The sequence below is a fragment of the Brienomyrus brachyistius genome, chromosome 6, assembly GCF_023856365.1.
Source record: "Brienomyrus brachyistius isolate T26 chromosome 6, BBRACH_0.4, whole genome shotgun sequence".
In the NCBI taxonomy this organism is placed as follows: Eukaryota; Metazoa; Chordata; class Actinopteri; order Osteoglossiformes; family Mormyridae; genus Brienomyrus; species Brienomyrus brachyistius.
In genome coordinates, this window is record NC_064538.1 from 22,752,654 (window position 1) to 22,769,758 (window position 17,105).

The window sequence follows — 17,105 nt, forward strand, 5'->3', positions numbered from 1 at the left end:
TTCATTTAAAAATGAGCAATTCATATTTTACAGAAACTAATAAAACAAATTTTCCAAAGCCTATTATTTTTGAGCATGGCTGTAGGACTACAGGAGAGCTAACAGATTCTAAAGATGTAATAATATAAACTACGGTAAAACTTCAGATGTGTTCGGGACACAAAAGCAAATTCAAAATGATTCCTTGCAGATAACTTATAAAAATATTTGTACAATTATACTGCATTTACTATATTATTTGTGATAGTTGTCTTTTCTTTTTGTTTGTCCATACACTCACAAATTCAGTCCCCTGTACGTCCAGTATACATGGCAGAATTGACAATAAAGAAGTTGACTTGACTTGATTTGACTTGTGTTTCCGAGATGAAAGCACCGGCGTAGATAACGTGCCAGTTGACCCATAGACACACCTGAGTAGAGCATGGAAATCCACACCTAGGCCAAAGTCTTAAGTACTGCTAACCCTCCCCTAACTCAAACGCATGCCCCCCCCCACCCCCCCACACACTCCTAAGTCAAAAGTGGTGTGAATTGATAGACGGCTCCCATCTATCCCAAACAGCAAACTGTGCCTGGAGCAAAACTCCAGATGGCAGCATTTAAAAATGCCAGACAGGAGCTGTGAAACAGTCAAGATGAGAGGAGTATGCAGAAAATCTTTTTGCGAATGTTTACCCTACTATTAGGTAACATTTAATATCAACGTATCAATAAAACTCATTAGAGAGATTCTCAGCTTCCAACTTCTGGGACAGCTACGGAGGAGCATGATATCATGCAAAGAAGCCTGCAGCCCCACGAATGACATCAACGATACGCAGACTGCAGGGCTCTCAGTGAGAAGGATGATGGTAGACATTCCCAACCAGCATGCGGGCAAATAGAGGTAGAACGAAGTGAAATCTCAAAGAGATGCCATGAACATGATGGCCACACAGCCCCAGTAACACCTGGAAAGCAGAGAGCCATCAGACACAGCTAAAAGGCGTGCAGTAAGGCAGGCAGCACACTGAACGTGCCTGTTCTCTCCCGTACCAGTAAAACTCACATCTCCTGCCCATGAGCAAATCAACACCGCTGGCCTTTGTCTCCCCAAGGAGAGTGGGAACAGAAAAAGAGGACAGGTGTGCTCCCTGCAGGAGGAGAATTTGTGTGGGGAGAGGAGCAGCAGCACTCTGTTCTGGTTTGCTGCAGTATTCTTCCGTCTAGTGTCCTTCACTCGCCCTTAGCTTCTTTCATTTTTGTTCAATAACACAAAATTAAAATCCTCACTTTTCAGCTCTCAGAGACACATGAGCACCCACAAGACCCTGCAATTTGTCTCGTTGACCTTCCCGTGAGCCCGCCATAGCCCCATCTCTGTTTGCATTTCCTCAGTCCCCCATATCATTATTCTCCTCACTCATCAGTTCTGAGCACCCAGACACAGCTCTGCACAGACTGGAAGCCAGGCTCCTGCTGTCAGGAACAGCCTCTGCTTAACTCCTTAGTTTTCCTCAGGATCGGAGAGAGGGATGAAGATTCCAGTGCACATCTGCTCCAGAGATGTGACATTTCCAATGTCCCCTGAGCAGATGACTGACACCACTACATAAAGGATGCTCTGGAAAATGTCTGCATTGACCCAGTTGGTTATTACAGTCAGCCCTTCATATCTGCATGACCCCCTGTGGACACCAAAAATCACGGATGCTCAAGTCCCTTATATTAAATGGTGCAGTATTTGCATATCACCTATGAATATCCTCCTCTGTGCTTCGAGTCATCTCTAGATTACTTATAATACCCAATTCAAAGTAAATGCCATGTAAATAGTTGTTATACTGTATTGTTTAGGGAGTAATGAGCTGAGTCACCTGCACCAAAAAGGAGGAAAAAGAAAAATGAGATATGACTCACTGCCAGTGGCACCATGATGAGAGACCCAGCCAAGGCGCATCTCCCAGATGATAAAGCTTCATCTTGCTCTGTCTCCTCTTTGCCTCATTGTGCAGCTGACAAGTTTATCCAACTCAAGATCCTTGATTTTGAAGACGACGGTGGTGCTGACCTGCTACATTGTGCTCCATTCTCGTTATTTATAGCTATACCACATGCCCAAAGCCTTCAGTGGAAATGTTAGGAGGCTGATGTGGAAATGGGGCCTAAAAGGATGTATACACTTCCAGTACACTACACTTCCAGGCTAAGCGATGTTCCTCCTCACACACCATACCGCTTTCCAGTCACCCACTGGCTGCCCTTGAACAAAGGTGACTGACTGAAAGGTCAAAGTGAATTGCCTAGGGCCGAGGATGGGTCCACAGCCCCCATCCCCACGCCCTGCCCTGCCACAGCCTTCCCAGGAGAAATATACTGCCGGAGGTGAATGCCTGAAGGAAGAGGGGCTGAAAAGAAATTTAAAAAAGCAATTAATGCCACTATTCGTCTACTGATGTGTGTGTGTGTGTGTGTGTGTGTGTGTGTGTGTGTGTGTGTGTGTGTGTACCAAGTGTACACCACAATGTGATTAAAACCTGTTATTTTTACGTTGTGGTGACCATTTCTCAGGTCCCCACAAAGATATGTGAATGCAGTCAAAAAACTAAAAATGCAAAAAGTCTCGTATTTAGTTTGGTTACTTATGGTTAAGGTTAGGGCTGGGTAGGGGTTAAGGTCAGCATGTTGCGATTAGAGTTTTCCCAACCAAAATTAATGGAGAGTCCCTACAAAGATATAATTACAAATGTGTGTGTGTGTGTGTGTGTGTGTGTGTGTGTGTGTGCACTATGGCCAATGACAATGTGAGGAGCGAGAGGGAGAGTGAGGTTTGGGGGGATGGGGGCATAATGCACACAGGTGGACGCAGGTGGACTGTCTGCAGTGGAGTGGGTGACCTGCTGGGTGCTACGTGTCTCTGTCATCTGCCAGCTCACGGTGCAGCACGCAGTGCAGCGTCCTGACGTGCGAAACAAAGCACGTCCATGCAGGATTTTGGCTGGAAACAGAAGGCACCTGCTTTCCCAGTCATATTTATATTCCACCTACTGTAGGTCAATAATAAGGATCACGCTTCAAGCCTTCTGCCTTTATTATTTTTTTATTCATATTTTTTAATCATTTCAAAGTTGACATTGCAGATAAAATTCTGGTGGACAAAACTTCAGTCAGTGCAGATAATGTGGAAAAGGGCTCATTTTCGAACAACTGCCAGTAAATTGTTCCAATTTATGCTGCTAATGCAGTGATACTATAGATCGGATGGCTGTCATTGCAGGAGAATATAAATCCTGAATGGATATGGGGGGGAAGCTATTTATTTGTGGTGCCAAAAATCAAATCTGTGTGTAAAATTATTTATGGGCCATATAGCTGAGTGACACAGAGAGTGGAGAATGTTAAACCCTGTATGTTTATTGGCTGTAACGAGTCATTCTAGCTTCTGTAACCATTAGCAACTGGGTGAGAGAATCGCATCCGGATGATGCTGTTGACATGGCTCTGTGCATGCTCTCTTCCCAAGGTGACGGGTACATCACGGTGCTGTGGACCTCTCTCCCCAGCTCCTGACACCAAGGAAGCACCTGGATTTCCTCGCCGGGGCGTGGTTTAAGGGGGGTGGAGCTGCTCTAAACCCCACCCACAAGAGTGACCTCAACTTGTGCCACATTTATGGGGGTTGGGCATACTTCCTTAGTGTAGAGTAAGAATGAGTATTCAGATGTACAGAATGTGAGAATGGGGCAGAGCTGGAACAGGGCTGGGGAAGGGGTAGGGCATCTGCTGCCAACCAGCAGGAAGCCCTAGAGGAGACCAGTATACCACCAGTATATGCTGAACTATACTGTATTGCAATATGGTGCCGCTCCCCGCAGACATGCACTGGTGTAAATCAGGCTGTTTCCCACTAAACACCAAGGTTGAAATAGCTCACCAGCACATGTGTTGCACAGTCCCCACTGCGTGTGTCTCAGATGAGCCACAGGGCTGTGCTCTCGTTCCCGGAGACGTGTGTGAAAGTGTCACAGAGATGAGTCACAGAGAGTCAGTGACTCCTACTTGAGTTGCACTCGAATCGCACACAAATAGATTTCTGACTTGCAAATTGTTCCTAATTGACTTCACTCAAACTCATAAACCTTAAGAATCTTTCATAATTTAAAAGGTGCTGAACATTTCTGTAGTACCGAAGTCTTCATTTTTTACAACCCGCCTTGATCTTTTAACCAGTCCCTCCAGGATTTATCGATTGTGCAATCACAGAAGTTAATGCAAAATCATGCAAGCCCCGCAATATTTGCAAGAGCTTGCAATTTTTAAAATTTACCGCAGCTTTCCGCACATTCGTGTGCATTTCTGCTGTGGAGAAGATGGGCACAGTCGACATCTCTCATAGAGAGCTCAGATGAACATAGTCCACATAAAAAAGCAATGGGCACTTTGGAAATGAAACTATACATTTTTCTGTCAATGTATTTGACTGTGCCAATAGTTGGAATCACTCACAGCCTCACTTCCATGGACGGTAACCAACCTTTACAGACACAGAACTGTGGCTCCAGGACAAATACACTGAGCATTCGAGAGCCAGTAGAACAACAGACATGCCTGGCATTGATTTTATTTGATACTAATGTTGAATTGATTTGATTTATTGAAAAATTCCTGAAATTCTGCCAATTTATGAAATTTATGAAACTAAAGGGAGCATGCACTTGTTTCTGTGTGTTTAAATATTTTGTTTAAAAAAAACCGAAGGAGACATACATAGGCCTATATACAGGAAGTCAGGTCAGACTAGCATTTCTATATGGTGTTATTGCTGAGTTTTGAACACAAACCGTAGCTTTGCTGTGTTTTATGTTTAGTAATTTGCTATGTCTGTATAAAAGGTGCTGTTACCCTGATATCTTTGTTACTCAGTGAGGACTTTACTCCGGCTCATCCCTCAGAGACTTTGGACTTAACTCAGACTAGCATTCTGTGACTCATGATCATCTCTGATGCATCACTGCATACGGTGAATGAGCACCATTTCTTTCACACCTGCACGAGGATAACGATCTCCCACTGTCATTTTTCAGTGGCAGGATGAGAGGTTTTTCACAGGGACGCAGTGACCGTCTGAACAGAAGGCCTAGCATCCGTATCAGCTCACAGAAGGTATGAAGCCTATCACATGCTGTGGTTCACTGCCATTTAAGCAGGAAAAAAAATCCTTCCCTTAAACTGATTTTTTTTTGTTCCACTTCAATTCTTTTTTATATAGCTTGCTTACATTGAAGCAGACAGCCCTATGTCTGCCAACAGCTTCTCCCCCAAACAGACACTAAAGGTCACATGGTACCCAAAAGGAGAACCATCTGACACAACCAGTGGGTAACCAGCAATGCCCACTCCACCCCAACCCGATCAGCCAGATCAATTAACATCCCCCTAACAGTCTCTCTTACTCTTTATTTGTATGTCAGGATGTTTAAAGCAGCTTCTACCTGTGTTCTGTTCAATGACAACTTCCATCCCACTGCTGAGTTAATTGTCGAGAGGTGGCCTTTCCCACATTCATGTATCTCCATACTCCCTTGCTTTCTTGGGGCTGCTCTGCCTGTATCCCCGCTTAAGGCCTGCCCCATCATTTCTGGGACCCTATGGGGTCCCAAAGCCCCCCATATAGACTCACACTTTGGCTTCCTGATCACACACTCCCATCAGTGTCCGGAGCCAGCCGTTCCTTCTCATCTTTCCAGCTGGTGTCCTAGGCCTCGCAGGCCCCTCAAAGCCACCCCCTGCACCTATTTGCTTGCTCTCTCTCACCCTCTGCTTCCTCTGCCCAGGACCATAGTGCTGCGAGACAGATCAGGCCTGCAGCTTCTCTTCTGTCTCCTTACATATGCATTACAAAGAGGGACTGACTGGCCTCAATCTGTCTTTTTGCATTACTACTCTTTGGTGTGTTAATTCCTTAACACCTTGAAAAAGACAAACTGAATGCTTACCGTCTTGTTTATTTCTCTCTATATATATCTCACCCTTATTTGTGTGTTTGAGTGTGTGTGTGTGTGTGCGTGCGTGTGCGTGTGTGTGTGACTTTTGAGTGAGAAGCCTGGTATGCTTTAATAAACCAAACCATCAATCGCTGTTTTATGCTTTTCTTTCTGTTTACTCACAGGAAAAAAGATAAAACTTGACAAAACTCCTTAACTTGTCAACTAAACTCTTAAAAAAATATATACGAAAAGCAGATGCTTTCCCCAACACTGACATTAACAACGGTTATCAGTGACAAAAATATTCCTTGGTAAATCTTACTTCTGAAATTAAAACTGTCAAAAGTATATCTGGGCCAGAGAAATGGCACAAGAAATATCATTTTATTACTTTTACCTTCTCCGTGGTCTTTCCATTCGTAACAAATAACACTTCAAATTGTAACTGCTACTCTTCTGAGAAGTGCCTTAACACCTTTTAGGGGAAAGAGCATAGTCCATCCATTTCCATCTTTGGTTGTGGTGTTTCGGCCTCAAAATTCCAAGAAGCTGGTGAGAAGTTGTGGAAGATTAGGAGATACATCTGTCAGTGCTGCTTCCATCCCAACCTGACAAGGGCTTCCATTGACTTATAAATAATAATATTTGCTCTGTATGCCAGTAGAAAATATCTTCAATAACTTAGCTGTAGCTATCACACTATAAAAAGTAGGTTACATTACAAACAAGAACAGTCTGTTACATTAAAACCTGATCATGTCTCTTGGGGAGATAAGATTTCTTTAAAAAACACACACACACACTTACAATTAAAATTCATTAAAATGCATTTACATGATATTGTCCATGATGCCGTGGGCACCAATTTCCCATTCTATCCACTCGCTGCTCTTCCAGCTGAGATCTCTATTAAGTCATCTTCATTGCCAAGATAAGAGTTGCATTTGTTCAAGCAGATTTGTGTTTGTTAATGAATACTTGGGGAAAAAGTAGTTCTGTCTATTAAAACTAACAATTTGTATTCATTTGTATCTTTCAATTTATGAATTATCACATAATCATTAAGAAATGGGGAAAGTGGAACAGGTGTGTTTGGGCTAATAAGAATCTCTCTGCTGCATTTATTTAATCACATGCAAGGCAAACGAAACAGAATGTATCACTATTGAACTTTACTTTAGATAAATCAATTGTTTAGTTAATTATTTGTTTGGCATACGAGTTCTCAAGCAATACATATGGTTTACCATTATTTGAATTGTTCAATTCATTAAACCCAACATTCAATCCAGGTTAATTAATTAAGTGCTCAGCTGAAAACCGCTAAACATCACTTTGAATGGGTTATCACTTAATAAGTCAATTCAAATGGATCTACTGCCATGGTTACCATCAGAAACAATCATCTGAATGAACAGTAAAGTGAATGTAAAAGGAGAATATTATTACTTAGTGTTCTTCATGCTTTATTGTAGAGTTTGCCTGTTCTCCCCATGTTTGTGTGGCCCAAAGTCACGCTTCGTAGATAGGCTCTTGGCATTCCTGTTACTCTGTTCTCAATATGTACTTATGGAAGGTGGATGAATGGATAATATGTTGCTAGCAACAGTAAGAAAAATGATGCATCAATGTAATGTAATTACAATAGCATAATTGGATGTGGCTCGTTGGTCTAGGGGTATGACTCTCGCTTAGGGTGCGAGAGGTGCCAGGTTAAAATTCCAGACAAGCCCTAGTACTTTGGGCAGTGGTGGCTTAATGGTTAAATAAGCACACGGATAGTTGAAAGATTGCTGGTTTGAATCCCTGACCCTCAAGGCACCACTGAGGGACCCTGAGCAAGGTCCCACCCCCAAGCACTGTTCTCTGGGCGCTGAATTAGCTGCCCCCTGCTATGTCACATAGGGGTTAAATGCAGAGGACACATTTTGTTGTGTGCTGTGGTGTGTCAACAATGACAATGAATCACTAAATTCTAAAGTTATTAGTCACCACTCTTGCACCATGTACAAGACATGCTAGCAGTGAGTGAGTGAGTGAGAATTAGACTTAAGATTGTATAACACCATTGCAATGAAATTTAAGTGTAGTGATGGCAGTTTTGGGTATATTATCCTACAACTTAACATGAATAATTGGCTGCTACTGAAAAGACAATACAATTGCAAAATTAGCTCCACAACTATCTTTCCATTGGGAAATTTAGTAAAGCTGCTACAGTCATACTCACACTTGGCCCAGCTGCCTTGTACAGAACCCGAACTCAATTCCCCACCCATTACCACCCAAAACAATATTTTATACTCTGCATATTCAGCATAGAAACTGATTTAATTTCAAACAGCAGTCTCAAAATTAAATTTTTAGGATTTTGCCCCATTTTTAAGATTCCCAGTGAGGCTGCAAAGTGAATGTTTTGATTTGAGCTGTGAATTTTGGGATTCTTTGCAATGTCATGACAGAAGCAATGGAGCTGTTTACAACCAAGAAGGAACACTATATATCTCTATTAAAATCTTTGCTCAGACCGTTCCCCTGGTGGGCATCAAAGTACTGCATACGTTAATGTGATCAAAGAGATAATTATCTTAGCATTATGAAGGTTTTGGGAAATGCAGCCCTGGACTACGACTGTAGTCATGTAAGGAATTCTCAAACTGAGAGCATGGGTCTTAAAACATCCAAGCTACACAAATCATTCAGCACTTGTTTGGATTCATTTTTGGGATTTCAGCCTTGACTGCCCGTGCCTAGCAACGGCCCTGTTCCTTGATATAAACAGGGATTGAAAAGATTAAACTATTAAATTTTTTATATAACAGCCTTACAGAAAGACACTTTATTCGTTTGTTGGGGAATACAGAATTATGCCGATTTATTCAGGTAAGTTAGTCAGTCTAAAAGCTTATTTAAAAACCAAGTAAACGTTCTATTGGGGGGCTTCCGGAAAATTATGTTGGAATTTAAACTAGGCAGAGCTTGGGAGTGTGACAGCCGACAAGGTGATCGGGGGGGGGAGGGGGGGGGGGTGGTTGTCTGGGTCACTGACCAAGAGCAGAGTCATTCTTCCACATGCAGGTGGTGCAGAAGTAGTCTCTCTGTACAGTCATTTGCGAAAAGGGCATCACACTCTAAGCACAAGATTTAGTAGGTTGTACCTTTTTGGAAGTGGAACACGCTAATACACAGTAATAGTGCAGTACTCTCAGGTCCTAACTGGGGCTCAATTACTGCCGCCAATGAGGCATGCCAATGTCGTTTATGGACTTAAAATTACCCAGCAGACTCACGATGGACTCCACAGGACATCATAAAAATGCCAGGCTGATTAACCAATTTAACGCCAAAGCAGTCGAATGAATGAGTCAAAGGCAAAGGCTGATGTCACAAAACAAACCTATTTTAAGGCCAAAATTAAATCATTAATCATTTCATTAAAAAGCTAAACTAAAAGTCAAAGTTATGATGAAGGGGTTTATGGAGCACCGCATACTAACACCCTGGCGTAACATGTTACATCGTGTTATGTGGCTCAGTGGATCAGGATTCTAAGTTTGTGATTGCTAGTCTTGGAATTTGAACCAGCAAACTTCCAAAGTGACTTCATTGTTGGACACCTTTAAGCTGCCATAGATTGCATTTTAAATAGTTCTCCGATGTCTATATACAAGGTATGTAAACTTAGTTTAGAAAAATGCCCCTCAGCGGGCTCATTTACAACCCTGTTATTTGGCTCTAAAACACAGAATAAAACAGACTGCTTTCTCTTTCTGGTGGGCTCTTTAATTTGTTGATGAGCTCGGCACTGATTGGCTGGTTACAGTCAGGCACTATGATGTATCACTCAGAACCAACATCACTACAATCACGCAGCACATAACATTTCAGTGAAGGACGGACTGCACAAACGACGGTGGTCCCATAAGATAACAGCTGACAAATTGACGTTGCATTACTCACGTGTTTGTGCTGATGCCAATGTAAACAAACACACTGTGCTGCCAGTCATATAAAAGTATATACAATTATGTACAATACACAATGCTAGACAATGATAATAACAATGTTAGTAGCCTATGTATTTTACATACTGTATTTTTATTATTATTTTAGAGTGTACTTTCTACACATAAAAAACTTACTGTAGACTGGGTGTGTATGAGTTATATCATTTAAGTTTGTGTAAGTAGACTCTATGACGTTTGCAGAATGACAAAATTTCTCAGAAAGTATCCCTGTCTTTAAGCAACTGTAAATAGATCGGTACAGGTGCGGTGAACCATGGAGGGTTACGAACCCATCCCTATATATCTGGACATATATCAGGAGGAATCAGAGGTTGAGGAACAGCCAGTTGTTCTGAGATTGGAAATAAGCACGCCTGAGTGGCAGGATTTGCCATTTAGCGTTTCCTGAAACAATTTGCTGCAGGTAACTGGAAAACTCCCACTTCAGCTTAGGCGATAGCATAGTCATGACTTTGTTTTTAGCATTGTAACAAGATCGTTGTAATTATTTTGCATCTGTCAACAAATGATTTTACAATGCTAGCTTTATCATTTAGATTTTATCAGTCACTCCAAACAGCAAGTCCAACAGCCAATAAATGTATTTATAATGAACTTCTTCTTTTAATTTTTTTTTACTTGAGTATAGATTGCATATTTGTTTAGCTAACCAAAAGTAGGGTACAGGCAGTACAGAAGCTGCTTGTAAGTGTTAGTATTACAGACTTTGTAAGGTTGTTTACTACTCCCCTGCTAACCGGGGGTACGTTTCCCAAAAGCACAGCTGCTAAAATGTTAGCAACTTACATAGTTGGAACCATGCAACTATCCATCCATCCATCCATCCATCCATCCATTTTCCAAACCTCTTATCCTACTGGGTCGCGGGGCCTATCCCAGAAGCAATGGGCACAAGGCAGGGAACAACCCAGGATGGGGGGCTAGCCCATCGCAGGGCACACTCACACACCATTCACTCACACATGCATTCCTACGGGCAATTTAGTAACTCCAATTAGCCTCAGCATGTTTTTGGAGTACCCGGAGGAAACCCCACGACGACACGGGGAGAACATGCAAACTCCGCACACATGTGACCCAGGCGGAGACTCGAACCCGGGTCCCAGAGGTGTGAGGCGACAGTGCTAACCACTGCACCACCATGCCGCCCCGCAACTAAACTAAAGGAAATAAATAACCTTACATCAATGGCTGTCAGTATATATACACACTACATGGACGAAAATACTTGGACACACCTCTTAATCATTGAAATCAGGTGTTTCATTCAGACTGATTGCTACAGGTGTATAAAATCAAACAATGAGCCATGCAGTCAGGTTTACAAACATTTGTGGAAGAATGGGTCATTCTGAAGAGCTCAGTGAATTCATACGTTGCACTGTCATAGGATGCCACCTTAGTAATAAGTCAGTTCATGAAAGTTCTTCCCTATTAGATATTCCACGGTCAACTGTAAGTGGTCTTATTGCAAAGTGTAAGCATTTAGGAACAAATGCAAAGTGGCAGAACATGTAAAGTAACAGTGAGGTCACCGAGTGCTGAGGTGCATAGTGCATGAAAGTCACCAACACTCTATTAACTGCAGAGTTCTAAACTTCCTTAGGCATTTTACCCCAGTACAAAAGCTGTGCGCAAGGAGCTTCATGGAATGGGCTTCCATGGCTGAGCAGCTGTATGCAAACCTCACATCAAGCGTCGGATTGAGTGGTGTAATGCATGCCACCCCTGGACTCCAGAGCAGTGCAAACGTGTTCTGTGCAGTGACGAATCATGCTTCTCTGTCTGGCAGTCTGATGGATGAGTCTGGGTTTGGTGGATGCCATGAGAACGTTATTTGCCTGACTACCTTGTGCCAACTGTAAAGTTTGGCGGAAGAGGGATAGTGGTCTAGGTTTGTTTTTCAGAAGTTGGGCTAGGCCAGTGAAACAAACTCTTGAACAGTGAAAGAAACTCTTAATGCTGCAGCATACCACATAGACAATTCTATGCTTCCAACTTTGTCGGAACAGTTTGGGGAAGGAAGGCCCTTTTCTGTTCCAGCATGACTGTGCCTCAGTGCACAAAGCAAGATCCATAAAGACGTGGTTGGGTGAATCTGGTGTGGATGAACCTGACTGGCCCACACAGAGCCCTCAACTCCTTTGGGATGAACAGAACAGAGATTGTGAGCCAGACCTTCATGTTCTACATCGGTGCCTGACCTCACAAATGCTCTTCAGAACAAATGGGCACAAATTCCCACAGACACACTCTAACATCTTGAGGAACGTCTTCCCAGAAGAGTGACATCTGTTGTAGTTGCAAAAGGGAGACCAACTCCATATTGGTGCCTATGGATTTATGACAATTCAAATCATGGAAAAATAAAATAAACCGCAAAATATCTCAAATTATTACTAGGTTGCCTAATCTCTAGTTTCTCATACCTGTAATTGCATTGATTAGACAAGCAGAAGGTGAAATAACTTGGCCTGCCTCCCTACCAGCAGCCGACTAATGCAACGGGCAGAAACAACACTAGGGAATAGTGAGCGCAGTCATTGGTCAATGAGATGCCATAAAAATTCCTGCAGGTGCAATAGCCAAGTGTCTCAATACTAGGTGGAAACACTAGGTGTACACAGGCCCCTTGAGAGAGAAAATTAGTTTCAGGTTGTGCAGTTCCATTGGGTTTGAAAGTGGACTGGTGCATGTTAAGATTGCAGACATAGTTATGCAACAGCCTAGCATTTTTGAATTAGTCCATTTTACTTGGCTCCAGGAATTGTCTGACCCTGCCTTCTAAGTTGAACATTACTTTGGATAAAAGTATATCCAGAATATCAAATTGAAAAGGTAGGGTGCTTTAATACACATCCATAAAAACAGCGATGAGTCCTTCCGCTCAGCTAGGCATTATACACACTGAAGAGTATTCATCAGCAACCCAAGAGTGCAGGCTAACCTTAAACACTGTACTGAACCAGTAAGTCAATCACTGCACTTAGGTTACTTAAACAGCATTTCCAAAATATAAAACAAAGCTCAACAATATAAACAAAGGCGTCTCAAATTCTTACTAGGAAACATTGTGTCACTCGATTTGTAGGCATGTAAGTATATATCATATGACGATAAATCATGCTACAAATATACAAACATTTGAATCATGGAAACACAAAATGAACTGCAAAAAAAGCTAAAATTATTATTAGGTTGCATGATCTCTAGTTTTTCCTAGTTGTAAATGCATTGTTCAGACAGCAGAATACACGATAACTCGGCCTGTCTCCCTACCAGCAACCAACTAATGCTAACTGCAGAAGCAATACTACAGAAGGGTGAGATCAGACAGTGGTCAAACTGAAACTGAGGGCACCCCATCTGTGTGTAGATCAGAGGTCTGGAAACATTTTAGTCTCCCTGCGTTGGCAAATGACAAAAAAGCAAAGTAACAGATAAAATTTTATTTCATTTAATGTTTTTTTTCTTTTTTCAAAAATAACAAGTGAAAATTAAATCATGGACCCAATATGGTGAATCAAATCGTGAGTTGGCTGCGATGGGCTGGCCCCCCATCCTGGGTTGTTCCCTGCCTTGTGCCCATTGCTTCCGGGATAGGCTCCGGACTCCCCATGACCCGGAAGGATAAGCGGTTTGGGAAATGGATGGATAGATGGAAATCGTGAATTGGATGAATCCTTATATGTCTGCTGATTGGACGCTATTAAGAATAAGCCATCATGTATTCCTAGTAACGCTAACTTATTCAATGTAATAAATAACCCTGATCGAAGTAGTGGAACCTTAATACCTAAGACTCACACTCTGGGCCATAAGACATCAGCTAAAACACAACAAAAAGTAATTCATTCAGGTTATTTGATCACCTTCGTAGATTTATATTTATGCCAGCAATATATTCACACATGGATTCAACATAGATAGTAATAACGAAAACTCATACTTTCTTTCTTACTGTACATTTTTTTGCAATGCTCCAGCAATTTCAAACTTGTTGTCAAGACAACCAGGGATAAGACACCATTGTAGAGCACTGTCATATCCATGCAGGATTCACTAGAATATGGATTTATTGCAGTAGTGCATCAAAAAGGCCGCACATCAAATCCCCAGCTCAATAAGCTACATTGTAAACACAGTAGTCTGCTGCTAACCTGATGGGTCACTATGCTCGTATTGATTTTGCCAGCATATAGATCAGCATCCCTCTAACTCTCTGTGTAAAACTGCAGGGGTGGAATGCACTACCAACGGTGTTCAGTAATGACAAGCTTTCTCACCTTCTTAATTGAGCTGGGAGTCTATAATGCTTCGAAGCCAATCTTTGAAGTGCTAGAGAGATAGAGAAAAGCATGTTCTTTGGATGAGAAAAGTGTTATTTCAGTAGATTGCAGGGAAAGAAAGAAAGAAAGAAAGAAAGAAAGAAAGAAAAGTTTAATACAACCTACACAGTAGTTAAATGTGGTTGTTTGACAAATGTGGATATGCCTCTGATTGAGCTCAATATAGCCTCTGTCGCTAATCAACATGCTCCACAATCATCTCCTACGTGAAAAAGGTGCACTTCATGGAAAAGTTATAATTAAAGGTTTTGATAAAAAATTCAGTTTATGGATAACTGTCAGATTTAAAATGCCCTTTAACACTCTACCAAAGTTTAGTGAGCTAGTGTGTGCAATGAAAATGCCCCAAAATAACATAGTCGGAGATGACTGGTGGGGGGGGGGGGTGTCTGGGGTTGGAGTTTTATTGTGCATGCTGGGAGGAACATTAGAGGCCAGCAGACGGGGCCCTGCCCTGCCCCTTGTCCCAAAGCCGATGCACTCTGTCTCTGAGTCCTCCCCTCATCTGCAGCCCTGCCATTCCCCACAATTAATCTCCCTCTGTCACCTTCCCCACAGGCTCACTTTGGCTAAACCCGTCCTCTCTGCCTGCATGCTTTCACCGGACTGGGCACTCTGTCCAAAGCCCTGTGACATTTTCCTCTGCCTCTCTCCTCCATGGGATTAATTAGCGGCAACAGTTGCAGAGTGCAGTCTCTGGCACCAGCCGTGACTCAGAGAGAATCTGGGTTGCCGAGGCATGGTGAGGAAGACAGTGCGGCCTCCAAGCTACGACAGCGGGCCGTTTGTTCCATTATTCATCTGGACGCCATTTTGGCTCGATGAATATAGATCAGATTTTCAAAAAGGTTTCGGCAAAGGAGATTTTTATGCATTCTTTTTCATTCCACTCATGTCCTCCTGCATTTGTGATGTGGCACATTTGACAGCCCCATGTGAAAAGAGTCGATGAGGACAGAGAGAGAGAGGAGGATTAGGGGAAGGTTACCATCATGGCGGGAGGTGTGGTGGGGAGGGATTTAGTCACGCTGCCCCAGAGACGACAGCAGGCTTGGGTGCTCGCAGGCCAGCCTGTTCAACTGAAAACAACATTTAAAAATTGAAGTGATGGATAAATAGTCAAGAGGGGAAATCAAACTATGCATATAAGTTTGTATTCATATTTCATATCCCTTTAAACATGACATGTATTATTTAAAAGATGTGGCGTACGGCACAATGACCGCAATGCAGAACAAGATCTGAAAGTCTTTTCTGGGCAGTATTGATTAGACACAGGCAGTGCAAATTATATTTTCAGCTCGTGTGCGTCAAAGAAATCCAGTTTGTTCATTTATATCCAGCTGTAAGGAGCGGTCCAGATGCATTTCAGATTAAAAGAAAAACAACGAGTTGGGTTGTTTGAATGCAAGACCTTGAGGGATTACGATCAGAGAAGCACTGGCATTTGATCTGGAGTCCATCGGTTCCATTTTAGCATGTTGATACATCCCCAAGTGAAGATACTAAATAAATAGCTTTCACATAACGTCACATGCGTATAGGATTGCCCAGTTAGAGGGCAAAACAAGACTTTATTCTGCTGTTCACCAAATTATTTTTACCATACTTGTCAAAATGCCAGATAGTTGTTGTTGTTCAATTGGATGCACTGACCGACAAGGAAATTAGCCTGGGTTGAGCTTCTGCAGAGTCCTATCCGAGGAAGAAATCCCAGAAAGAAGGAAATCGTGCATTAGTGCTCTTTATTAGATGTGCCTCCAGACCCTGGGAGGCAATGAAAGAATGGCAGCGATCAAAGGGTTTTTTCACACCAAAATTCAGGATCCATAGTTCCTTGTTCCGAGTTCCTAGGCCATCTCGACTGAGAGCCTTTATAGCTCCTGGCCACTTTTCCACTGCACTGGGACCTTTATGTAAAACAAGCATGGGAACTGCAAAGCTCGTAGGTTAATCTTCACACGTAATTTCATACAATCAAAATGGGACACAGCCTATTATTTGTATTTAATTTATACCACCTATGACATGTTTATAATTCATTATTAAATCGGGCCAGTACATTGATCTTTGGATATAGTGTTATTCTACTAATAAGTAATGACAGGTTTCACCACTGGCACTGGTGATGTGAGGCAAAAGTATATCAGTTATTGATGGCTCTTCCCATTGCAGAAATATGCAAAAAGGTATTCATCAATGCATTTATACGTTGGACGTATAGTTTATAGGTTGGATGTAAACAGACATATGTCTGTACTTTTGTAAGCGTTCAGCCTGGCAGCAGTGTAAAGGGAGGGATTCTCTGCAAGATGTATGTAGACATCACCAAAGTGGAGCTCTGGTAGGGACTTCACTGATTTCGTGACTGAAAGTCTGAAACAAGTCGTATAAAAGTGACTGTGCCTGCTCTAAAACTGATCTGTTAATAAACAACCAGCCAGTGAATCCCGTTTTGTGCTAAGACTCATTTGCAGGGCCGTGTGAGTGGGGAATTGAGAGAGAGAGAGGGAGAGAGAGAGAGAGAGAGAGAGAGAGAGAGGGAGAGGGAGAGAGAGAGATGAACCTTTACAGAGATCTCTGGTTATGTTTCTCTGTCAGACTATAACATATAGGTAAATGTTTAAATTAACTGTTAGATTGAATTGTTTGAAATCTACACTTTGTAACTCTGCTGCTCAGTTTGTCAGCCTGGCACAATGTTTGGGGTTTTACGCATCCAGAGACCCTCTTTTCAGCACTGATAACACAGCACATCA